The sequence below is a fragment of the Lathyrus oleraceus genome, chromosome 4 (genome assembly GCF_024323335.1).
Source record: "Lathyrus oleraceus cultivar Zhongwan6 chromosome 4, CAAS_Psat_ZW6_1.0, whole genome shotgun sequence".
Classification (NCBI taxonomy): Eukaryota; Viridiplantae; Streptophyta; class Magnoliopsida; order Fabales; family Fabaceae; genus Lathyrus; species Lathyrus oleraceus.
Window position 1 is genome coordinate 47,335,787 of NC_066582.1, and position 6,329 is coordinate 47,342,115.

Below are 6,329 nucleotides of genomic sequence, written 5' to 3' on the forward strand. Positions count from 1 at the left end.
CAATACTGAGCGAAATATTGAGAGAGAGCTAGGATTTTTGTCTTGTTTAGTCGTGAGACTTGTAAGCCATTCAAGTCATCCATAGATGATTGAATTGGTTTGATTTGTGGTTGTAATTTGTCACTCAGAGCTTGTAAACAAGAGTGTGTGTCTACTTGATTAAAGTTGTTAAGCAAGATCAAGTGTGTGTCTTCTTGATCAAAGCTGTTAAGCAAGATCAAGAGTGTGTCTACTTGATTGAAACTTTGAAGTAAAATCAAGTGTGTGTTATTGAAAAGTGTTTTCTTTTCTCAAGGAATTGTTGTTTAAAATCACAGGTGTGATTGTAGGGAAGTGAGTGGGTTCTCATATCTAAGAGTGCTTAGGTAGAAATTGCACGGGTAGAGATTAGGTGAGAAAGACTGTAACTTGTTGAAGTGTACGGAGAGTCTTTGAACTGATTCTATTTTAGTGAATTTCCTTCCTGGCTTGGTAGCCCCCAGATGTAGGTTTGTTGGACCGAACTGGGTTAACAATTGCTTGTGTCTCTTGCATTACTATTCTCTATCTTTATCCTGTTTGCATTACTCAAAGATTAGTGTCGTGACATTACCTTCGACATCTCATATCTGATACCAGAATCTCAATTGGTATCAAAGCAGGCATCCTGCTCTGGTTCTGGGTGAGATCTAGGGACAATACTTTCTGGTACAATGGAGAGAGATGGAGGATCTTTTCACAGGACACCAATTTTGGATGGATCTAACTATGACTATTGGAAACCTCGAATGGTAGCTTTCCTAAAATCTCTTGATAACAAGGCTTGGAAGGTTGTGTTAATAGGCTGGGTACATCCTGTTATTACTAAAGAACGAGAGGCCACAACTGATAAGAAACCTGAAGAACAATGGTCCAAGGAGGAGGATGATCTAGCCCTTGGAAATTCTAAAGCATTGAATGCAATATTCAATGGAGTAGACAAGAATATTTTCAGGTTGGTGAACAAGTGGAAGTGGCTAAAGATGCTTGGGACATTCTCAAGACCACTTATGAAGGAACCTCTAGAGTAAAGATGTCTAGACTATAGCTGCTCACCTCCAAGTTTGAAAATTTAAGGATGAAAGAAGATGAAAATATTCATGAATTTCATATGAGTATCCTTGAAATTGCTAATGCCTCAGAAGCCCTGGGAGAGAAGATGTCAGATGAAAAATTGGTAAGAAAAATACTCAGGTTACTCCCTAAGAGATTTGCTATGAAGGTGACTGCCATTGAAGAGTCTCAAGACATTTCCAACATGAGGGTTGATGAGCTAATTGGTTCCCTCCAAACATTTGAGAGGGGATTGAATGATGGTTCTGAAAAGAAAACCAAAAGCATGGCCTTCATGTCAAACACAGAAGAGGAAAATAGTCAGGATGGTGATAAAGATTTGGCTAATGAAGTAGCAATGCTGGGAAGACAGTTCAACAGACTATTGAAAAAGATGGATGTAAGATCTAAGGCTAATGTTAAGAACATCTCATCTGACATCAGTAAATCCAACAATGCTGGAAGAAGAGCAAAGTCAGATGAGAAGCCCAAAGAAGGAAAAGAAGTTCAGTGCTATGAATGTAATGGGTATGGACACATTAGGATTGAATGTGGAACCTACCTCAAGAAGCAGAAGATGAGTCTTGCTGCCACTTGGTCTGATGAGAGTGAAACAGAAGAATATGCAAATCTAGTAACTGCCTTGACTGGAAGATGGGGTTCTGATTAAGACTCAAGTGATGATGAAGTAACCTTTGAAGAGTTGGCCACTACCTATAGAAAGTTGTGTCACAAAAGTGTAGAGTTGTCTAAACAGGTTGAGAGCCAGAAGAAGGAAATTACTCAACTTGAGAATGAGAAGGTAGAACACTTGGAAACCATCTCCAAGTTAAAAACAGAAGCAGTGGTTCTGAAGGCCAAGATAGATGAAAGTCAACAAGTTAAAAGCCAGAAGATAGTACAACTGGAGAATGAGAAGGCAGACCATGTGGAAACCATCTCCAAGTTAAAAACTGAAGCTATGTTCTTGAATTCTAAACTAGAAGAGATGACCAAGTATGTAAGAATGTTAAACAATGGATCTGACTCCCTAGACAAGATTCTCCAAACTGGACAAATAACATGAGACAAATCTGGCATTGGGTATAATGAATCTAAGCCTGAGTGCAGTTACACTGGTTGCAAATCTCAAGCCAAACCAAAATGCAGCCATAGTAAAAGCAAACATGTGATGTCACATCATATGTCACAACATCAAAAGAGAAGACAACATAAAGGGAAATACCAAAGATGGAGATGCCATTACTGTGGGAAATTTGGTCACCTGAAGCCCTTCTGCTATAAGTTGTATGGTTATCCTAGCCCTGTTCATCATTAGACTCGCTATCAACCCATACCCAAACAGCACAGGCCTGTCAACAAGAAGCAATGGGTTCCTAAAACCAACGTTACAAGTCTAATAGCTCACATTCCCCTCAGAGTCTCAGCCAAAGAAGAGTGGTATTTTGATAGTGGATGTTCCAGACACATGACTGGAAACAAAGACCTGATAACTGGACTTCATCCTCATGCCATAACCTATGTAACCTTTGGTGATGGAGCAAAGGGTGAAATCAAGGGGATAGCCAAGCTTGATTGTTCTGGAGTGCCTAAATTGGACAAGGTCCTACTGGTAAGGGCTTGACTACAAATCTAATAAGCATCACTTAACTATATGATCAAGGTCTGAATGTTAACTTCACCAAAACTGAATGTCTGATTACTAACAAAGACAGTGAAGTGATCATGAAAGGAATCAGGACCAAAGGCAACTGTTACATGTGGAACTCTCAAATTGGTTATTCCTCAAAGTGTACCTGTGTCAAAGGAATGAAGATGAGTATATCTGTTAGAGGGACTCTCAAGAGTGATGAAAGACAAGTCTGTGGGAAATGTCAGACAAGGATGTCACACCAGGAGCTCAGACTTAACATCACTTTCAAAGAAGAAAAGCTCATGATGGCTCAAATAGATAGGAGGTTAGATCAGATGGGTGAACATGTTACTAGTCATATGCAGTCTGAAGTTGGAAAGAGCTTTGTTGGACTTGGGCTACAAGTCAAGCAAATAGAAGGGCCTATGTATCTATCTCAAAGCAAAAGTGCCAAGAGCAATGTTGAGAAGATTGAGATGGAGAGTGAAAGGACACCTGCTCCTACACATTTGAGAGATGAAAATGGTGTTTATGCTGAAGATATAGCAGATGGTAGCAGCTGTTCTCAACAGGGTTGGTTGAAACTACTGATGATTGCATACAATGTCACACACAATGTCATGACATTGTATTATGACAACCTGAATGCTACAACTATGTCCAAAAATTCTATTCAGCATAGTTGGACCAAGCACATTATTTGTTGTCATCACTCCATTAGAAAATTTGTGGAAGACAAATTCATAGCTCTAAAGCATGAAATGCAATCAGCTGACAAGTTTGCAAGGGATTTGAGTGATAATCAATTTGAATATGTAAGAGGGAAATTAGGGATTTGGATTCTTGAGAAATTATGGCAATTAATATGGAGTGGAAAAGGTAACAAAAATATTGTCTGCCCAATTAAAAGAAAGAGCCACATTAATAATGAATCATTCCCTAGCATTGGAAATAGTATCTATGCCATTTGCACACGCTACCTGAACACAACTCTTTCCATCTTCATCAAACTACTCAGAAAACCTCTGCTAGGGCAAAGAAATTTCTTTCAAAAGTTCAACAACATGTCTCAACATCTATCATCCTCAAGATCAAAACCCACTCATCATGCAAGGACTCCCTCCATGGAGTTTCTAGATGAAGACGTGCTGGATGTTACTCCTCTCTGTGTGATACCAGGTGACGCACCAGGACCTTCTTCCATGGCTGGAAGTAAGCAAGGTAACATTTCTGATAAATCTCCTCATCAAGAGAACATGCACTATGTTGATCGTACCATTAGGAACCTAGTTACTAGGATTCTGAATGAAGGGCATGCAATCAAGGGTGTCTCTACCCCTCTGTCTAGAAGGGAACCCTCTCCTGAGGTGGATCCCTAAGCTGAGAAAGATGATGACTCATCTAGATCAGAAAAGGAAGTGGCTGCTGAGGGGTTATGTTCTCTAGGTAAAAACTTACCTAGCAAGAAACCAGCAAGTATGTCTCATGAAACTGTTGAGGATATTATTGATCTGGAGGAAGAGATTTCTGAAGAAGAGGATGACACTTTGGTCCATCTTGTGAAACCAAGTGTAGCTAAGAAACTGAGGACCAGAAAAGGGAAGACTGTGGCTGAAATGAGGACAGCAAGAATAGAGAAAAAGGTTGTTGGTGTAGGACCCTCCAAGTCTTGGAGTAAAGTTGAGGTTAGAAAAAGGAAAGAAAGAGAGAGTTCTGACTCTGAAGAGGATGTCGAAGACGATGTCCCAGACATCTCCCCTGTTAAAAATCAGACTGTTAAGAAGTCTCCAGGCAAAGTTGCAGCTGTGCACTTAGATAACATCTCTTTTCATTTAGAAGATGGTGCTGCCAAATGGAAGTTTGTCATTCAGAGGAGGGTAGTTGTTGAAAGAGAGATGGGAAAAGAGGCTGTTGAGGTGAAGGAAATCATGGAATTGATTAAGGCTGCTAGACTGATGAAGACAGTTGTTGGTTTACCCCAATGTTATGAGGGGTTGGTAAAAGAATTTGTTGTGAATATCCCTGAGAATATTTCTGAACGGAGCAGCAGGGATTTCTGCAAGGTGTTTGTAAGAGGTAGATGTGTGAGATTCTCCCCTACCATAATCAACAAGTTCCTAGGGAGAGGAATTGATGGAGGAGTGGATTTAGAGACTACAGACAATGAGGTCTGTAGGACTATTACAGCTGGCCAAGTTAAGGAATGGCCTAGTAGGAATCACCTATCAGCTGGCAAGCTAACTATCAAGTATGTCATCTTACACAAGATTGGTTCAGCCAACTGGGTGCCTACTAATCATATCTCAACCATATCCATTGGTCTTGGAAGAATCATTCATGCTATTGGAACAAGGATAGACTTTGACTTTGGAAAGTTTATGTTGGATCAAACTATCAGACATGCTTCCACAAATGCAGTGAAGCTGCCCATTGCCTTTCCATCTATCATCTGTGGAATCATCTTGAGCCAGCAACCAAGCATTCTCAACACAAGTGACATTCCAAGCAGAAGAAAGCCCCCACTATCCATTCACTACAAGCTATTTGAGGGAAGTCATGTCAATGATGTTGTCATGACATCTGCCAGAAAGGAGCCTGTATCTCAAGGGAGCTTAATTGATCAATTAAAGGAAACCTGCAAAGGAATTGGATAATGGTATAAGGGTTGCCAAGGCAAGAAAAGAGGCTTTGGAAGTTCTTATTAGTATCCTAGAAAAGGAAGAAATTGAGAAGGCTGGTGAGACCAAAGATTCAGATGCCAATACCTCAAGTGAGAGGTCAAATGCTCAATCTAGTGGCAGCTCTGAAGGCTCTGAAGGTGAAGATGATACTTCTTCCTCTGATTAGATGATTATTGGTTTCCTCCTTTTATGTTGAAGACTGTGTGAGGTGTGTTGTGGTTGAAGACTGTTCTGGTGTTGCTGTTATGGAAGTTGTTTCCCCTGCTATTTGGATGCTGAAGATTTTATTGTTTTTTGAGAAATATGTGTAATTTGTGGCAGTCCTTACTGATGCCTTTTTGTAATATTTTGGGCTCTTAATGAGTTCCATGGATTTGTTCATTATCTCAGCTATCACAGTTGTGTATAATGATGGTTTGTATCTCCTAAACAATTATGTTTTAACATGTTATATGTTATGACATCTGTGGTGACATTCTCTGATAGGCTAATTGACATTTATTTTGTCTAATTGGTCACCTTTGGTCAAAATTTTGACTAAAAAGGGGGAGATGTGATGTTGGAGATGTGGAGATGTGTGGAGATGTATGTGTTGGTGTAGCTGAACAGATGAACAACTATTATTGGAGGAGATGTGTTTGTTGTAAAATAGAATGATGTTCTATTTATAGATGTCAAAGGGGATGTCTGATGTGGTGGTGCACAGGTGTTGATGTTGAAACAAATGTCAGAATAATATTCTGATTGTTACAGGTGTTGTGGTTACAGGTGTTGTTATTATCAAAGGAGTTGTATGTGGTGCACAGATTTAGGGGGAGAAGTAGTACCCTTGTGCATTTGTGTGTCTTACTAGTTGCATCTATAACTAGTAATTCTGTTTGTGTTGCACAGATTTAGGGGGAGGAGAAGTACCCTTGTGCATGTGCGTATTACTAGTAGCTATA